The sequence below is a fragment of the Cyanistes caeruleus genome, chromosome 5 (assembly GCF_971803275.1).
Source record: "Cyanistes caeruleus chromosome 5, bCyaCae1.hap1.1, whole genome shotgun sequence".
Taxonomy (NCBI): Eukaryota; Metazoa; Chordata; class Aves; order Passeriformes; family Paridae; genus Cyanistes; species Cyanistes caeruleus.
This window is the reverse complement of record NC_141705.1, coordinates 78,630,049-78,651,057: the sequence shown is the minus strand read 5'-3', so window position 1 is coordinate 78,651,057 and position 21,009 is coordinate 78,630,049. Positions and strand designations below refer to the sequence as shown.

At 39.1% G+C, this 21,009-nt stretch overlaps 1 long non-coding RNA gene across 1 annotated transcript in view; it reads left to right on the top strand.

The window, feature by feature from the left end:
- The window catches only part of LOC147653291 (uncharacterized), a 27,734-nt gene extending 6,725 nt beyond the window's left edge, over window positions 1–21,009 (top strand). The window contains exons 3-5 of the long non-coding RNA XR_015286608.1: window positions 7,357–7,418; window positions 16,289–16,384; window positions 17,108–21,009. This is a non-coding gene — a long non-coding RNA (uncharacterized LOC147653291). The remainder of the gene's footprint in view (window positions 1–7,356; window positions 7,419–16,288; window positions 16,385–17,107) is intronic.

Here is a 21,009-nt window from a genome sequence, read left to right as displayed (position 1 = left end):
TATTGAGGCTAGTACCCAGCTTTGTCATTTGCAAAATGCGGTGTTAAATGTCTGTACTGCAGTGACCTGGATCTTTTGCTTCTCAGGTAAAAGACCTACTTATCACAAAAAAACCGATTCAGTTCTAGGTATCAAAAGTGAGAGAGCCTTTGGATCTGAGCCTCCACAGGGACATGCAGAATATGGTGCTAGAGGGATTGAAAAGGGATTTTGGGGAAAAAAAAAGCACTTATGAGAAATGTTACTAGCATTTTAAATTTAAGTTACAGTTGTGATTTGGTGTATTCTTATTAAAATACTATGGTATGAAGATTACCATGCTGTAATGCTGTCAATAATTTTAAATGTTTCTATTTAAAATCATTAATTTCATATTGTCAAGTAGAGACTTAAGCTGTTTTCACCTATGACTGTGTGACAGAATTTCAATCTCTCATTTTTATATACCAAAAACACCTCGGGGAAGGTTCTTTTGTAGTGAATATAATGCTGCAGTTCTATATTTCAGGTACTCAGCAATATAATTGACCCTAAATTATTTCTGAAGAAGAAATCCCTGTTAGCAAATATACTTTAAAAGGTGAAATGAGCTCATTAAACTTCTGCAGGCAAGATAGCAGAATCCTACCTTCTGGCCAAGTGAAAACACTGATTATTCACCAATAATCTTTTGAAAAGCTCACCAAGAGAGCTCGAGATATGCAGCAGAGTTCACTGCTGGCAATTTCATGGCAATGATCCATATTTTGCTTCAGGATAGTGGATTTCATGCTTTATAGCTGCTGCATCTCCAAGAATGGCTTTTGCTTTCTGGAAAGGTACTGCTAAGTAGTCCATGTGTGTTCTGAAATTTTACAAGCTTTAAAGGTTTCATATTCCACACTCTGGAGCAAAGCAATTGACTGAACTCCATTTTTACCCTTCTCTTACATAAACACTTAAAAATCACAACCCGTGTTGGAACACAGATGCCAGCAGTAGCAGGTAAATAGAAGATGCCATGTTTACTTCCATGTCATGATTTTTTCTATGTTATATTAGTATTTGCAACCCTTCAGAAGTCCTTTTACAAGTTACAGTTGATTTATAAAGGAAAAATAACCACTTCAAATGCAAGAGAGTGCTGCTGAGAAATTACTTGGGGGAAAAATCTGATGAACAGAATAAGAAACCTTGGAAATACAGGCTGCAACAGAAACAGCTAGGGAAGATCAACATAAAAGCATTAGCAAAATTTGGTAGTATTGTTTGGCCTCATAATTCCCTTCCACAAAAGAGCTTTCAGAGTAGAGTGAATGAAGACGGTGCACAGGGAGATAAAATATTTCTTATCCTTTTTGATGAAATCAGAATTAGACTCTCAGGCTTGTTTTCATGTAAGAGTCTTCCTACTGTGATTAATCTGCACTTTCTCTGACAAGGTAATTAAAACCTCTTCTATGAAACCTTTTCAAAAACCATCTGATGGCTTAACAAGTACTAGTCCCAGTGAAAGGCACCACCACTTAGGAAACTAGCAGGAAGTGGCTACTGCTATCCTTTTTCATCTGGGAATTTGCTGCTTTGCCATGATTTGAGAGCAGCTGAATTTGTTTCTCTAAACTCCAGAGGGTTTTATTACACCCAAGAACATTCTATCCCCCTCATGTTTGGTCTGATTGGCAGCACTTTCCTAATTAAAAGATAATCACAATATTTCAGAAAGGATTAAAACAAAATCAGTTCTTGAAATGAACACCCTGTGCACCACTCTGCTTCGAACAATCCACATGGTATTCAAGGATAAATCCCAGGCCCGGCAATATGGGGCTCATGTGAGTGCTAATGAGGCTCTTTGGCTGTAAGCTGGGTATCATTTCAGCATTCTTTAGTACTGTTGTGACTGGTGACCTTCCTGTGATGCTATTGCACCATGGTTTAGTTAGATGTGATTAATTTCATATAGCCTATATTATTCTAAATTAGATCAGCTTGCTCTGAATGAACAATTCCTTTCTTTCAATTAGAATATTAAAACATTCTTCTTCCTTTCTAATATTTTGCATAACATCAGCTAGACAGGGTGGTTTCATGTGCTACACAGCAAGAAGCTTGTGCTAGCACATTTCTGCTGCTTGTGTTGCTGTTACCACCTGCTATCCCCAAAACTAAAATTTAAAGAAGGGGATGTATGTGCAAAAACACAGATTTCAAAGCACAGGCAGATTCCAGGGCATAATTATAAATATATATTTTAGGACATTTAACTGAATGGATATTTAAAATGCTAGGATCAACAGCATACAGAAGCAATTGAATTTTGTGCTTTTAAGGGTTTGGGGATTGTTTTCCACTTGGCTAAAGACGATGGTGATGGTATCAGGGACAGGTTGGGTAATTTATTTTCAGTTAACACATCTCCATGAATCAAATGTCACATAACACCACGTAAGGTTACCAGTAGGAAGAGGTACAATTTGTCACACAGTCACAGCAGATTAACAAGGTAGTCACTGGGCTGGCAAAAGCATTGGCAGGTAGAAGACTGAGGGGAAAGAACAGGAGTAGGAAGGGATAGGACCTCACTCTCACAGTCCCTGTGGGCAAAACAAGAGTTTATCTCCCCCTTCAAGCACCACTGGGTTATACCTTGCTTTTGAATAACAGGTTTAAAGTGAAACTAGTTACAAAAGAATTAAAAATCTTCAAGCATTGAATAAGCAAATGCCATCATCAACTAGAAAAAGACGTGTAGGATTTTCATCGTCTATCACAGAATTTCAGTCTAAGGCTGAAACAGCAAAAAACACTCTCCTAGGTAGATGCAACCACCAAGAACCTGGATTTTGGACAATTTTATGCACTGGGGTGGTATTAAACAACAGGAAGCTTTTGTAGGTACCTAAACTATCCCTAAGAATTATTTGCACAGGTAACAACTTCTTCAGAGTATTATTCCAAGGATGAAAAAAAGCTGAGGAAGTAAGAAGCAGCACTGAGGGTTAAATTGTGTAAAATATCCTGAGAATCTTAAATTAACTGAAGTACAATGGAACAATCTGATCTTTAAATGGTGTCAGTATCAATGAGGATTTTTGGTACCATTTACTTTCTACATTACAGGAATGAATTCAGGGCCACTGTGGTCTTTGTTTTGTACGAATGTGAGTGGTTTACAAAATGAACACCAGGAAATAAATCTAAGGAGTTTTCTCCTGAATGTAACAGAGACAAGAAAAACAGAACTATGAATCAAATCTTTGCCATTTAATATTTCATAGCTATTGTTATGTTGTACATTGCTCACCGTGAACTTCTAGATAATTTTATAGGAAAAAAAGTTCAGAAAATATTCAGCCTATTGAGGAATCAATGGCAGAGAACTCTGCATTTTTTCAAGGAATGTTTTGACCACAGATCCATGAATGCTTCCAAGTTATTTACTGGGTAAACGAATTATTTAGTTGAAACAGGCAAAGACATTTTGCAAAAAAATCCAGTACGTCAAAACATCTTATGCCAGCACACAAGTTAGAGATTTCCCAAATCCTCAAAAGTTAAACAACCTTCATATTAAGAACCTCATCCATGCTTCCCTAGCAGTGCAAGGAGTTTTCCAAAACAGCTGATTTGTTTGGACAAGTAAGTCTTGGACAAGCTTTTGTGTTTGAGGGGGCCACAGGTAGCAGGGCCACAGATGAGGTAAGTGCATTAACTCCTCTTCAGCAAATTCCTAGAAATGTTTTCCTAAATTGTGAGCTTTCCCATTTCTCCCACATCCAGAACAAACTCAGGGCTGCAGTCCCAGGTGTAACATCGGTGAACAAAGACAGGTTTTTACAAGGAACTCTTCCTTACCTTAGAAAGGACAGAATAATGACAGCAGTTAAAGGCAATGCTTGTGATGCCTCTGGAATGCAACCTGGCAGGCTCACAGACTCTGTCATCGATTGACATTCAAAGGCTTGACAAGGAGAGCAGTAAATGCTGTTAAGGGGGAAGCTGAGATCTAGAGAGATGATTTCCTAAAGGTTATTCCATAAACAAAAGCAGCCTTGGCACCTAGACATTAGACCAATGCTTTTTCCACTAGATTCCAAATCCCCCATCATGAGAAATTCATTGCATAGGTTTGCTCTTCTCTCATCAGCTCTTGCATAAGATAAAGTGTGTGCCCCTAATCAGTGTCCACCTTGGCGTGGGGGAAAAGGGTTCTCACCTAAAGAGCTCCTTCTTTTCCTAACACCATGCCCCATATCCCATGCTGGCAAGCTGAAAAACTCATCTGGGACAAACACATGTGTGGAATCATTTTAAAGTCAGGAAAAGTCAACATTTTTACAAAACCTTATCAATGCATCAGCCTATGCAATACCAATATGTTGAACCTGAAATGCAGTTCTGATTACTCAGTTTAAAGACAATCAAGCCAAGCTGGAAAAGGTGTGGAGAAGGATGGTTAATGAGACCAAGTTTTCCCATGTCCAAAAACTCTTCAGGTTGGAAATGCATGACTAAAGGTGGGAGAAAACAAGAGTCTAAGAATAACACTGAGTGACAGAGGCTGGTGAAGTGAGCATGGCTGTTTCTTTAGTACAAACAAACAAAAGCCCAAACCCAAATTAACTTCCCTGGTTATGTTCTCTCTTTTCAAGCTGACTACAGCATAAAATATTAAACCCATAATTCTGAGAAGCTAAATAATGTTTAGGCTTCCAGATCATTGTTAAGTCTATTATGTTGAAATATTAAAGAAATACGAAGGAAAGAAAAAAAATAATTATTTGACCCAGACCAAAAACTTGAGATGTTCATTAATAAACATCATACCTTGTCATCCCAGCTCCAGCAAGCTGCCAAATCTCGATGCCTGAGGTTTTTTTTCATTGCTAACTTCAGGTTCTAGGCTGACAACACTTGACAAGCTTTGGAAAGCTTTGCCCTTCCTTGACTGTTATTCAGAAAAAATAAAAAAAATAAAAATCATCCTAAACCTACAAGGGTCATTAAATATAGAAAAGAAAAACTTTGAAGACGTAACTAAGTCCAACTATGAAGTGTCCCTTCTGTGTCACTATCCAGCCTACCTGACATCAGCTGCTGCTTCAGTCTGAGCCCTGGCACGAGAAATGGAGCAGGAGCTGTGTGATGGGTGACAGCTGAGCTGGGGCCAGTGCTGTGAAACAGCTTCTGATCTGCTTGGGAAAAACAGATCAGGAGGACACAGTAACCAGAGGAACTGAGGCTCAAGGAAGACTGAAGGAAAAGCAGGATGCCTGCAGGAGTCTTCTCCCTAGTGCACGGCTCCAGCTGACTTCCTGTCTAGAACCCCAAGTCCTCTGGCCAAGGTCCCATTTATGAGTTATATTCACAAATGGCAGGAACCTGCTTCACCTCATGCTGGTGGGACATGGACAAAGAAACATGGGATTGAGGAGAGAGGGAGCAGGAAGTGGTTACTGGACATAGAAATGGCATTTTCACTTACCACTGGTTTTAAATGACGCAGCTGAATGTTACCTGTGTTCAGGAAAATAGTATTTTCTAATATCTCTGTCTTCCACATCCTCAAGTTTATGACAGACAAGCTATTTCAGTGCACAAAGGATTTTTGAAGTTACTTCTTTTGAATAAAAAGCCTGCAGCTTTTTGTAGAGTTATGCCTAAATACATTTTCTACCTAAAATAGCATTTGAAATAATTACATTTTTTAAATATAAAATAGAATTTTTAGAATTGGTAATTAAGCAGTAACATTGTAAAGAATGAAAACCACTAGATGAGGAAAATCACTGCCTGAGGAACTGGTAACAGAGTTTTTTGATAGCTGTCCAAGTCAACTGTTATTGGTCCTGTAGACTTGGCTTCCCTGCAAATCAGCTTACCACAAAAGTTATTATTCAGTGCAGCTCAGCTGCTCTTTGCAAACCAATTAAGTATGAATTCTAAAGGACAGGAAATTTGGGTATGAAAACATGATTGCTTCCTGTTGGTTTAAATAACACTGATTTACATCAATCTTTGTTGTTAATTCTTATCTTTTTGACTTTTCAGGAAAGTATCATTGAGGTCCTTTTTTTGTAATTTTCATGTAAAAACAAAAAGTGTATTTTCCAGGAGACATTATTATGGAATTTTTTATTTTTATTTTTTTTTAATTCAGAGGCAAAATAAGTACCAGGGCAATCAGACACTTGGCATTTAACACTTGATAAAATTAGAGATCTTCAGAGAACCATCTGCCAGATACCAAGATGTCATTTGAGAGGGTCATATCCATCTTTTCTTAGCTTTATAAAACTGCTAACTCCAGAGATTACCCTGCCTTATCATGTGAAGCTTTTACAGACGAGCACTGCAAAAAACTTACTTTTTTCTTGCCATCTTTCATGATCTCACAGAGCCCAAGACTGGAACTCTCTTCCATTTTTATATGGTTCACTGAAAATATTCTTATAGGCACAAGCTGAAAGCCTGAAACACCACAGGCAACCAGATACCTAAGAAACGTTTCAGGAGAAAGTGGTACCTGTTCCACCTGCTCCTGAGCCACATTAGTTTTTCCCAGCTTCAGGTAGCCGCTCATCCTCTCAAGCATTATTAGTGTGCTCAGAAAGAGCTGTCAGCTTCTCCCTCAGACACTGTTTTGTCGGCCATTTACTGGAAAAAATAACTCTGGAGGAAACCTCACACGCGTCATTTGTCAGTTCTGTTTTGTTCTTATTTAAAGGCATGACTCATTGAGCTGAGGTATACAGCATAAATAAACAGCATGTCACACAGCAACTGCTAGGTTGGCCTGGTATCCCTTTTTGCCCTCTGTTCCTTAAATCCCCAACGTTCTGCTTTCTTCTGACCACAGTGCAGCTCTCAACCCTCTGGGAATGAGAGAGCCCTAATCATTTCCCAGAACCACAGTCCTTTGGGAATCTGGCATCAATAAGTAGCTGTAATTGTTGTTCCCCTGTCCTGTCTCACATCTCTCACAGGTAGCCCACAGTAGCCAGGCTGAACCTTCCTTGTCACAGGGCTGCCCCAAAGTGAGTGCTGGCACAGCGGTACCGCAAGAAAGGACACCTGAAACGTGAATGAGCTCCTAAGAAACACTGACAGATAATTAAAACTGTAATATTGTGATGATAGACAAGGCAAACACCTCTGAACCAAGATTCCTTCATGCTGTCACAGGCTGAGCCTAGTAGTGTCAAAAACATGTTCTAGTTAGCTGGCATGTGGGAATTACTTTACACTTGCTTCTTAGGTAGATCCATTCCACACTTGCCTTTTCTGTATGTTGAATTTACTACATCCTTAAAATTAAAAAAAAAAAGGTAATATTTTAGGTTTAAAACATTGTCCAATGAATTCTTCTTTCAGCTGAGCCAGAATTGAAAGTTGCAGTAAGAGCCACGGGGTTGTTCTCTCTGTTGTGAAACAAGGTAATACACAATACAACAATAGGCCCATGTTGCATACCTAAGTAAAGGAAATTCCTTCCCATGGTTCATCTGCTAGCCCTCATTAAACTACTTAGATTGGGACATCAGGACTACAGTAAATATCTTTAAATTCTGCAATATGTCATGTGGTAAATACAAATGCCACCATTTACTAATAAAACTGAGTTCTGGGGCAATAAAATTTTCATTATACCTAATAAATGCATATTTATACATTTTAACTCAAGTTTATGCATTTGTCTGATTTTAAAAAGAAAAGGTAGGAGGACTAAATCTTTTTTTTTTTTTTTTTTTTTTTTTTGCATGCATGTTAACCTTGTACACAATGCCTACCTTTGGAAAATAATTCTCAGGTTTCCTTTTAGCAAACCCATGTGACTGTGATTCTGAAAATGGGATTTCATTTGGTCAGCCTAGATTATATAACTGTGTCTTTTCACTGATTTCTACATGCCAAAAATTGCAGCTCAAAGAATATGGTTTGTTTCAAGGAGCTGTGGTAGCAGCTTTTCCCTGAATTATTGAAGTTATTTCAGTCATCATGTTTGTTATCCCAGAATAATGATTAGGATCTGGTGCTGTTGCCCACGGTACACAATCTGTACTCACGGCTAGTATATTTTCAGTAAATAGTTTGACAGCTGCAGCTAACAATAAATATTCTTGCCAAGACTGAAAACTTCAGAAAATGCTCTCTTTCTCTTACAGTTCATTACTAATTTCTAGTACAAGACTGACTGCGTTCTCTCTTCAGGCTTTTACATATGGCTCTAGGTAACATACAGTGACAGGACTAATTAATTTTAACAGTATTTTCCAACCAGAGCTGGAAATGTCATCCAATTTCTTTGGATCATCTAGGTTTATGGTGAGTTATTAAAATTTAAAAAAAAAACAACAACCAAATAGCACTTGGAATCCAATTTTGACTGGAATTTGCAGTGAAACTGTAAGATGTAACTCAAGTTGGTCTCTCCAAGCACCCTACTTTCAAGTGCCATGTAACTATAGGCTTACCTTGCCTTTCCCATTACATTAAGACCTTTCCCATTACAAAACACCAGGAACAAAGGTATACACAAGTTTCCAATGCTTCTCAGAATTCTAAGTTAGCATCCTTTAACTGGGGGATTTGGAGAGATGAGGAGGCTTGACAGGCACTCAGGTTTAAAAACAACCCACAGCTTATTCATTTCATGTGTCAGAAAGATTTGGCAGCAATTGTTGATGTGGAATTCAAAGCAAATTTGTTTTCAAATTTCAGATGAAATTCAGGAAGCAATTGCTTTGGTGGCAAGCCTGGCCTAACAAACTCTTGGTTTTGCCTCCCTGCTGCACAGTTGTTTAGTGGAGTCATGGATTTCAACCCTACCACTGAGACAGCAAGCCAAAGCAGAGAGACTTAAATTAGGATTTAAATTATTACAGGAATATACCCTTGTATGTTTATAATGTATATAATGGCTGGTGCCATTACCTTATGAAATTATGAAATAATTTTTTTAAAGGTTAGGACCTTAACTCTTAAACTGGCTTTGGAAGTTGGCCAGGACAATCTGCAGGACTGTGAACATAGAAACAGTATATTCTTGGAAAACAAATTTTGAAAGAGTCAGGCCATTTTGTTTGGTTCCTGTGGACAACAGGTACCATTTTCCTAAGGACATCCAATAACACAGCTGGAGGTGACCAGGGTATGGATGACCACTGCTAGGTCCAAACAGTGAGGACTTTTACAAAGCAGAAGGATCAGGCTTTTTGATCACTTGTGGCTAGCAATAAATTCAACAAATGCTTCTGTCACACTGGGAAATGAGAAAAAAGGCCACGAATTTGAATTTGCCAACTGCTTCTAGCTTCAATATTTGTATGCATGCAGATGCCATTTCTGCCAGGAAACTGGGAAAACTTTTTGGTCACGAAACCTTTTTATTTCTATGATAACTTCCTTTTCAAACTTCAAATTATTATTTTTACTTTGAAAAGGCAGCTCAGAATAAATTATAGAGAAAATATCTACAGAGCATTAATTTCAAGAGATAATCACTCTTGCTTTGCCAGCAGCAGCAACTTAATGAAAAGAACAGCTGTTTGGCAATGCCTTACAGGCTTCACATAGGCCTGGCCCAGGAGATGCCACCAATCCCGAGAGGCAAAGTAAGAGTCAAATGCTTGAGGCAATATTCATTCCTTCTCTAACTTTCCAAACTTTTGATAATGCTAACAACAATAAAAAAAAAATCAATAAGAGTGATTTCTGCTGGCAGTCTGTTTTCAGCTGAAATTATTTTCCCAGAAAACAGCACGTACTTGTATGATTTCAATGGCAACTGGCTGCTGGAACCACTTGTAATTACTATCCTGTTCTACACTGCAAGATTTCTTTTCCACATTGCCCTTGTGTTTTTACAGGTATACCTTATCTAAACTTGTTCTCCTTAAAACTGGTTATGCTTGGCAACAGGAAAGATACAAGAGGAAATGACTGACCACATTTAAATCTTCAATCTCTCGGCCCAGTGAAGAGCAGCCCCTCTTTTTGGGTTGCTTAAATGAATCTGCCTCATTCCCTCTGAGAGCAGTGTCCTCCCATGCTGCCATCTGAGTGGCACCTGAAAAGTCTGCATATGAAAACTAATATAAGCACACATTGTCAGGCAGACAAAAAGAACATGGGAAATAATGCTTTGGAGACAGTGAGAGGAATTAGCACCACCAAGAGAGATGAAGTCTGAGAGCAGGGAAAGAGAACAGTACCATGCTTACCCTTACCATCCATTTTGAAAGCATTAACTCCACACATTTTCATTTGTCAACACAGTCATGGAGGAGCAAGAATAACCCTTACAGGATTATGTTTGCATAACTGTAATCAAAGTTTCCAGAGTTTTCCCCTAGTTTAATGAGTAAAAGAAGTTTTGAACTGTTAGGCTGAACTTAAGTAGTTTATCTTTCATACTTATCCCCCAGAGAAACACCTCTCTTGCAATGCACTAACACTTGCATTGACAAACAGGGTTTTTCCTAGACCTGAAATGTCACAGGATTTCATAAAGTCAGGCTCACTTCTCAGAAGTGATTCTCTTGAATGGCTACAAAGTGATTGCCTTTCTGATTCATTTATTCCTTTGTCTGTGCAGCGGCAGATTACAAAGCTCTCTTAAAGCCTTGGGTGAGATCACAGTGATCTAACTCACCCAGAGGCCGTGATGGTGCAGAAAAGTTGCTAAGCTCAGACACCTGCCCTCCAGCACACCACTGAGTGAGAACTGTTCCCAGATGGAAATGTGACTGTCTATACTTGTGACAATATTTATTTCTGATCCTGCCCATGAAGAGGGCACTGCTCCTATTCCAATGCTCTGGATTGGGTAAACACGGGGTAAAGGACAGCAGATAAATACTGTTTGCTGTCACAGACCTGTGACAAACTGGGGAACTGCTGACTCCTGCAGTGATGCTCACTTCCATAAGCTCACTGCTTTCAAGAGAGACTCATTTTCCCTGAAAGATGCTTTTGTTTTAACACTGGGCTCCATTAATTTTGAACTAGGCATTGTCCTCCCCACTGCTGAGTTGAATAATCACTGCTTTTCTTTCTGCCTGAAATTTATAGCTGCTGGCAGCCTCTTCATCAGATAATTCTTGAAACTTTGGTCACAGGAAGGCATAATCATTTCTGATTTTTTAAAAGCATATAGTCCCATGACAAACCAGCATCTCTTCCTTAAAATAAAATCTTAAAAAACTAATAAGGCTATCCTGCTTAACATTTACAGCCACCTCCTCATATTTGAAATTAACCATCAATAAGGCAGTAGGAAATACTTTAAATTGCTGGAAATACTACTATTTTTTTGCAAATATTCTTGTTACTGAGCACTTTTATGAAAGTCTGTGCTGAAACAAACCTCTGGCAGCAGCAGCCTTGATGGCAGCTTGATGCTGTCACCCACAACTCAAAAAGAGTGAACCCTTCCCAACAGGCACACTAGGAAATGGTATTGGCATTCAGCAGCTTCTTAATCTGCAAGGGCAGGCATCATTTTCTTACAGGAACAACTGAGAAAAGTTAAATGGCAATAACCTGTGAAAACATTCTATTCTTTCAGTTCCTAGAAATGTATCAATGCTTTTGCTGCACCCTGTTTGGTACAACTGAACACTTCCCTGGCTTTGGGACTTCACAGCAGCACCAGGGTCCAGACAGGAATGCTACCTGGGTAGAACACTCCCTTTCCAGCTCAGAGAACATGCAATACCCACATTTCACTTTCTCTTGGACTTTTTTTTTTTAATTAAGCAGCACAGGAGTGTTTAATAGACGTGACTTAGAGTCCACCTTGTCTCATCAGTAAGGCAGTTCACCAATACTTTTAGTTCCAACTACAAGTTTCCAAAAAACACGGCAAGACACTGCTTCCACACATGCTGCAAATCATAACAATGCTCCTGCTTTGTCTCTTGACAGCAATCATGATGAAAAAAATACTGGAGACAGTTTGAGATTACCAGCTTGTCCCATACTGCTTTGCAATTAGTTTCAAGGTCATGAATGGCATTTTCATCCCCAGAAAAGACTCTTAAATTAAGTCCATCCACTCAGCCAGCACTGCCAAGGTCAGCACTAAACCATAACCCTACATGCCACATTTATACATCTTTTAAACACCTCAAGGGAGGGTGACTCCACCACTTCCCTGGACAGCCTGTGCCAGGGCTTGGCAACCCTTTGGGTGAATAAATTTTTTCTAATAATATCCAACCTGAACCTCCCCTGATGTAACTTGGGGCCATTTCCTCTTGTCCTGTGTCACTTGTTACCTGGGAGAAGGGACCAACCTCCACCTGGCTACCAGCTCCTTTCAGGCAGTTGTGGAGAGCTACAAGGTAGGTCCCTCCAAGCCTCCTCTTCTCCAGCTTAAACACCCCTATTTTCCTCAACTGCTCTTCAGACCCATCACCAGCTCTATTGCTCTCCTTTGGATGCAAAGAAAAGGACCAAAAGAAATAGGAAAGAAATAGTTACTCTGAGTCATTCATATCTGCCACACAAAAATCAAAGTTTCCATTAAATTAAAGGAGGAAAAATCACTTGTTCCTTAAACTGAAAGATTAGTTAAGAATTTAATTTCATTTATAAGTTTTTTTAAGATGGAATGTTAGTTCTGCTCTTGGAGGCCATTATTCTTACAGCTTAGAATTACATTTTACTGATGGGTGTTCAATACAGCCCACCTGCTGCCTTGGTTCTTCTAAAATTCAGCTGCAGCTATTCATTTTACCATAAAGGAGAGATACAGAATTATCAAGACATACAAAAGAATTACCGTCTGCTAAAAATAATTAAATCCAACATCAAATTCAGCTTCAGAAAAGCTTACTGATTCTTAATTGCTTTCCTCCATTAATGGCTGCCTGCATTGTACAGCTCACACTCATTAGCCAGTGCCATTTCTGTCCCCTCATGGCTGCCACTGTGTGAGCAGCACAGCACTGGCTTCTCAAAGCTGTGGCAGCTCCAGCTGAGGTGTGGTTTGCTCCCTTCACAGGGATTATTATCCAAGGCAATTGGCTTACAGTGCTCATCCACCACACAGCATCACCACCCTCTGCAGAGACCACAGGGGGCTGGAGGCTCCATAGGTGGCCTCCCAGCTATGAAAAAGTGCTCCTGGAGAAAGAAAAGTGTACAAGCTGCCTTTGTTCAGAATAAGGGCACAAGTTGCCTCTGGAAAATTTGATGTATCCATTCATTTGTATCCTCTCACAAAATCTAAGGGAAGAAAATCACTTCCCCTCTGGTTTCCCTCAGACTTACCTACACAAAGCCCAGAGAACTTGATCTAAAGTGCTGCAGCTATCAGGAAGCTCCTGTTTCCCAGACAGGGACAAGACAATTATTCCTCAGGTGGCAGTAGCAGCAGAGAAGTGATTGAGTGACAGAAGCCCTAGAAGTTCCTGCAGGAGATCCGCTCCCCAGGCTTCAGAGAAAGGTGGAAATCTGACGGATCCCTGTGGTGCAAATTCATTTCCAGCTCATCTCGAAGAAGATGCTCAAAGCTGAGCCTATACATGAAGCAAAAATGTCACAGAAAGACTAGAAAAAGAACCATTTGTGCCACCTCAAAGGTCTGTCCCATTGGAATCTTGTGCCTCATCTCCAGCTAAGTTCAGTCCCAGCATGCCAGAGAATGGCAGGAAAATGGATTCTGTTCCACTCACAGCTGAGTAATGAAGTGTTCCTGGCCATGACAGGAGAGCCTCCACAAGATTTTGTCTCAATACAGACCCACAGTGACTCAAGGGAAAGCAGGGGAAGCAACTCCAATTACTTCATGTAATCACGATTTCAAATTGCTGAACATTAGAGCTTGATTCAAATCATGAATTCCAGTCTTAGTTTGCATCTGCATTTTTTAGCAATTTGTTGTTTCCAATTTTCTCAGAAACCATTGGAATTTGCAAGTAAAACAGAAGCATAAACACTGTATTGAAACCAGTGCTACTCTTCTCAAAACAGGAGTGCAGCTTTAAATATACACCTTAAAATAGCAGCCATTGAACTCGATACTTATTTTACTGCATCATCAGGTGATATGTATCAAAATGATATTTGGTTTAAAAAGTGTAGGTTACGTGCCATTTCCTATTGAAATCATACTAACATAGCATTTACTATTTATTCATTTAACCAGCACTACTTTATGACTGCTGCAGAGCTCCTCAGGGGCATCACAAGCACATACAACTCCCTCAAGGTATCATTTTCTATTTTCCCTGTCACACTTGCTGCCTTTTCGTGGGCCAGCACAGGCATGCTCTGTACAGGATGCTGTTTACACAATTCGCTAGGAACCTCTTCTTGGAATTTCCTTCCTTTTTCTTGCTTTGTGCAAACTCACTCCCAGCCTTCAGCAGCTACAAGGTCATCCAGATTATCTCCTTTTCCTTTACTAGGGGCTGAGGCAATTTGGTTACCTGTGGTTTGCTTTTAGCCATGAACACATGCAGTGTGTAACACAACCCCCTCTGCTCCCTCAATTTACATCCAGAGTACAAGGTCTCTACTTATAAGAAAACATCTCAAAGATGTCTTGCATCTTTATATATTTTTAATCTTTCCATATTTTAAAACAGACCTCCATCCATACTCCAGCTCATGTAAACAACCCATACATATCCCACTTGCATATAAACTAGGGATTACACTGAATTCTCAGGGAAACTAACAGGAAAAAATCCTGCTCAAATTGGCATTAAATTTAAAGGGCCTATTTCTGGTTTTTGCTAGAAAACCAGAATTTCTTCATATCGTTAATTTTAAGAGCATAAATGATGTTCCTTTCCTGCTGATAATCTTTGTTTTTCTTTATGGCAAGAAAACAAATGCTCACACATCTACGACTTCTGAAACTTCAGTGCCTTTGGAATCTTAGAAAAAACTCACCTTCTACTCTGTGTAAAAGAACATCCTGTTGGTAAAAAACAACCATTCCCAGGCTTCAAAAGCAGTATCCCTTTCCACAGGTTTATGGAAAAGGACCATAACAACATGATGCCCATGAGCTGCTTGGCTTCAGCGAAGATGATAGCTATGCACATCACACCAGCCCTGGCCAGAGTCCTCCAGAAAGGCTCGACACCCTTTCCTGGGCAGCTGTGGAAATTAAAGGCTTGGGTGAAATTCTTGTATTTTCATCTACTAGGCTAAATCAGCGCTTTCACTGGCACTGGCTGGCAGAATTTATTTATTGGTACATTTGTCTTTGCGCTGCTGGGCAGCAATTGCAAACCTAATTATTGCCAAAGTGGCTCTTGGGGCTTGTGCACAGGTGTTTTGCTTAATACTAAATCTAAATAAAAAACTCACTAGCAGGGACCTGTTCATAACAATCTGTGACATGCACACTCGTGAGGAGAAAAGGCACAGCTTTCAGCCCTCTCTCCCCTCCAGCTCCTTGCTATTTAATTCTTCAGGCAGAAGCACTGTGCAAATCAGCAATCATCATCACACCATTTCCAGGTAACAGCTTTCAGAGTTGCCAAGCAAGCGTGCTCAAGTGGGGCTTTCCCTCTCTAGCACTGCTGACAACGAAAACCTAATTGATTTGTGAAGCGTCATCTCAATGAGCTAGCTTCGTTCATTTTGCTCAAGCCATGTTCTCAGTAACATCTATATAGTCCCACACATTCAACTGTCAAGAATAATAAATAATTGCATTCAAAAAGCCTGAGAAGGAATTGAAAGTAAATCAAAATTCTTCAAGAAGCAATTTAAAGTGTGTTTGCTACTCTACAAGACACATCTTTTTCTTTCAGTAAATATGTAAATAAACAAAACAGAAATTTCCCTTTTAAACACCGTGTAGTGCTTCTCAGTAACATCAGCATAAAAGCCTTGTAGTCTTGAAATAAACAAATAAAAAAACAATTGCTGGAATTTTCAGAGCTTGACTCCAAAATTGTGATGCAAAAAGCACAGCTGTGACCAATAAAAAGATACTCTAGAAGGTGTTAACACTCACTTCTCTTCATCCTGTGCTTCAAGATTTGATATTAAATCTCTGTGTAGATTAGAGGGGTCTTAAATGAATGATTAGTTTATTTATTAACAGCTGTGCTTCTCTGCTCTCGCAGCAATTTATATTACCTGATCAGAATGTTATGATATGAGTTATTTTTTTTAATTAGATTTTCCATCTTTTGCTATTTCAGGGTAAGATGAGTGTAGAAAACAAGAGAAGTACAAAAACATGTAATAGTTACCTTTGGTGACTTCAAAGAGGTTTTTGCCTGAGCTTTAGCTCCTTCAGAGTCCTGAATGTCTTTTACATATTTTAAATCAGACAGTGATACTCCACTTCTAGCCCCATCACTGACTGCTTTGCCAAGAGGAGCAGGAATAACCCTCCAAAGAGGCTCCTGTTTCTGCCTTCTCCAAGGTAATGAAAAGAAATGCCCATAACAGGTTTAGTCATTTTTTCAGTCAAACAGGGAAGAAAGGCAAATTTCAAACTATTTTGCCAGTGATCACCCATCTTCCTCTAGTTTTTTACTGATTCAATCACATCCTTTAAACCAAAATCTAAGGTTTACAAAAAAGAAAGGGGGGGATGGGCAACTTTATCCATACCATGTCATAACTTAGTTGTGATTCTCAGTACACTCCAAATTTTTTAATAAATAAAGCCCAAAAGATCCATTTTAAAAAGAAAGAAATGGAGAGACAAGACACTGAGTACATCCTGTAAATACCACTGGTGCTTAAGCAGTTTATATTTTCAGGATGGCTGCAATTAGTTTTTGGCTTTTTCAGTTTTTTTAAATAATGAATCAACAAAACAATGAGTAAGGAGTAAGAGCACAGATCAAAATGGCAATTATAAGAGCATGTTTTCCATGATGATAAAAGCTACAGAAACACATTGTTTGAGCTCTTGCTGATTAATTATCAAAAAGGACATTCAAATACGGTTAGAAAATTGCTACATTTATCCTAATTTGTTCAGTACTGTCAGTCACATTTGTACTGTTATTGAACCATAGGTATTTCTGTTTCATTACTGTAGCTAGAAAAATGTGTGTGGGCTGAAACTATAGCTGAACTAGAGAGAAAACTGTTTCAGCATAGAAAATCATCTTACTAGTAATTCTTCCTTCCTCAGATTTGTGTGCATAATACTGAGTTTCAACATCAAATGGGAGATTGTTGGAGAAGATACAGTAATCAGCCTGAAAGTGTAACTGGCAGTAAAAACCCACTGAGAAGACCAAAATGTTTTCCAGAAAAAATGTGCAGTCAACAAATTTGTAATTCCGACCAGGGCAAAAGGTAGTGGTCATTTCGTTTTTTTGAATGTTTAAAATCCTAACATTTTTTAAAATGTGTAACAAAACTTGCTCCAAATCTTCTGGGAAAAATTAGAAATCATTTCAATGTTCTATCTCAAAAAAATGTTCACAGAAAAATGACTGCTGACAAGCACAGCTGCTTATTTGAAATCCCAGTTCAAATAAGTCCCAGAAAGTCCCAGAAAAAAAAAATCCCAGAAACTTGCCTCAGTTTGTAATGTTTTACTAGAGGCTTCTTGACAGCTTCATATTCATTATTTCAGAGATTTCACTTCTGATGTAAGAGTATTTGGACAAATAGTCTTTCAAAATACTGCATTCCATCCACTTTGTCCAGCTTTGATAACAGCATATTGATAGACAGAGAAAGCAATTTTCTGTATGTTTTAGAACTTCAGAAGAAATTTCAACTGAATTTCATCCTAAAAATGAGTAAAAAATTTAAGTTGTGCCTGGAGTGAGAGATGCATTTATCAAGTTAGCTAGCTTGCTTCTTAAAATAGAGTCTCACACCCTTCCTAAGCCTGACATTATTTGCTTTGTAAAGCAACACCTTTTCTGTGATGAAACAGATGAAGATGCTAGTCATTCCCTGTGAGGAAACATGAAGGAAAACATGAAAGGCATCCTGAGTATTGCTTAGAGCCATGACACTGCCAGGAGAATGAATGGACTTCATACAAGTCTAAGGAAACACAGCGAGACAAGGTGAGGTGAAAGTGTGAGAGTGAACACGGAAGGTGTCATCACACATGGAGATTCAACTCACCTTCTCCCGTGATTCCAGTGGGTATGTGAAGATTAAGGTTTTACTTCAGGGCAACTGAGGGTGCGTTTGGCAAGTCAAGAACTTGGAGCAATTTTATCATTGACCTGCAGAAGGAGGACAAAGTGAATCTTTTCATCTTCAGCTTATTCCTGTCCCTGGGTAGCTGATCTCCTCACCTAACTCAAACCATTTTTATTTAACTACAGAGGATTCCTGCTCCAAATTAATACAGCATTAAAAAACAAGTTAATAGGATGCAGCGTACTCGACACTAGCAATTTCAGAACTACTCCTTATCTTTGGGCCAGCTGCAGAGTGAAAGGCAGCCTGAATTTCCCATAACCCTCCTAATGAGTTCTGAAGCCCACATTGCTGTGGCTCTGCTTTTAAAGTCCTGTTTCTTTGTACTTTTATGAATTTAGAATGCAGTTATCAAAATATGAAAAATATTGTCTTCTTTACCACATAAAAGAGATCAAAAGAGTGAAACATTAGCAACTTGTTCGAGTGTTGCAGTGAATAGTTCATCTAACAATGATTTTTATGCATTTTATGGCCACCTACCCATTTCATAATAAATTTTCAATATAAAATCTGATTCACAGTTCTTCCAGAGACCTTAAAGAGGTCAGAGCCTTCACTGAAAAATTAGAAATATTGTTCAGTTTATACAAAAAGGTAACTGAAGAAAGTCTCTTAATACTAAAAGCCTGAAGAACTAGAACTTTGTCCTTTGAATGGAAAGAAAAGCCTAACAGATTCATTTATTCCAGGAAATATTCATGTTGAGTTTCTTACTGCCTGAAAGAACCTTTCAAAAGTCAGTCACCCCACAGAAGAGTAAATCCAGCTTGCCTAATAGGTAGGTAGGTAGGTGTAGAGGAAATAGCCAGCATTTTTGGAAGGCATAAAAATTGAAAACCAGCAGTAGCCATTACACTTGATTTAAGTTTCAGCTCTCTGGAGCGCACAACCTTCATGCCTGAAGCAGACTTGCAAACACACACCAGCACAGAGCAGGCAGGACTCCAACTCCACCTGGTTAGATTTTATTTCCCAAATAAGCTTTTAATAACTCACTACCTACCTTCATCTCGTTTCAGTTTGGGAGATGAATGAGAAAGGCCATTTGAGATGTGTGGTTGCTGAGATCACAAGCAACTCAGCAACTGTAGATTCTTCATTTTTAAGGAGAGCAACTGCCATTTGGAGGTGGAGAAAGCAACAGATTTTGGCAAGGGGGCCAAGGATGTGTATAAGTGACTTACAGGAAAGTTATCATTTATCAAGAGCTGATAAATTTTACCACATACACATCACTCAGTCTGCTCATGCTCCTGTTGCCTAACACTGCTTCACAGGCAGTAAGACTCCCAGAATTCAGGGCCAAAGTGTGAGCTTGGGAAGGATTCCTTTTCTGTGCCCTGGGGCATGACCAGCTGCACACATTATTCCTGACATGTATTTCTACACCCTGTTCTTAAAGGCTTCAGAGCCTGACAGATCTCAGTCATTCCAATCCTTGTTAACATTTCTGTATTCTTGAAAATTCCAAGGAAGCACCCTCTAATTTCCTTCAATTTAAGCCTGTTCATGACTTGCTTTACCTAGAGCAGCTAGGCAGAACAAGCCATTCTCTTTCACACTGCAACAGTCTGTAATTAGGAGCAAAGGATGGATTCTCTAAATCCTCTCTTCTTCAAGCTGAAGAACATCAATTTGATTCATCTTTGTCATAAGTCATGTTTTCACATTTTCAACAACTCTTTTCCTCTGTCTACACAGTCCTCAGTTAGTGCACAGCTGGCTTGGATTTTGGCACCCAGGTGCTCTAGGTTTTGGTACCACATCCCCTAGGACAAGCCCTAATTAAGCAGAACAACTCACTCATCTCCCACCCAGGCTAAGAATCTCATGCACGTGCCTCAAGAGCATTTTTATTTTTACAGAATTTCCCAAAAACTGCCATCCATTTCTGTAGAAACACTCCACAGCCAGCTCTCCCTATGCCACTGCTATTCCTAAGCACTGTGCTTGGAATTTGGACCTGTTGATGAATGTTTTTTCTTTTCAAACTGCTCCTCCTGTTAGAAAAGATCATTTCAAGCAAATACTGAGCTTTTCATTCTCCCACACACTTCTGGCACCTACTCCACATAGTGTGCTCAGAGAATTTGAACAATTCAATTCAACTCCAGTTCTTTGTCCTAATCATTAATAAAAGTCAGATGTAATACCAAGGAACATATAGATTCAAACTCCCCTATGCATAATCAGATAGGGAATTTGGAATGTAAATTAAGGCTTTGTTTTGCACATTGTTACTCAATAGCAGTGATATTTCAGCTCCTCCAAAACCAAACCAACTAAACCAACATTTCTCAAGCATTTCATGATTTCAGCTTTTGTGCTCCTTTTTATTCCACTTACTGAGCTGCTGCCTTATTGTCTAACTCCTTAATTTAAAAAAATGCATCACTGATACAAAGCAGTTACAGTAATAATTGCTGAAAGATAAACACACGTTTATTTTGAGAAACTAGCTTGTCACTGACAATGAATACCATTGTTTAACAGTAAGAAAAGCATCTCATGAAGATGCATCTCATCTCCGAGAAAACTTAGTTTTTTTATTTCACCTGAGAACAGTTTGTCAAGAATCTTTATACTCCTCTAAGCCTCTCTCAAGGTTATCTCACAGATGTTCAGAAATTAATTGAAAGTAACAAAGTAGAGAAAGCTTTTGCCCCTCGAAGTGATTTTTAAGTGGGAGTTAACTCTCATAATCTCTGTGCACAGCCAGAAGCAGGTGCAGGCATGGCCCAGAATAATTTAAGCACTCACAGTACTCACAGGGACTGAGTTTTATCCAACCTTGAGATTCCTGCAAAATAAATGAAGGAATAGCAGGCTTCTCTCAGGAGCTTGAGACAGCAGAGGAGGGCA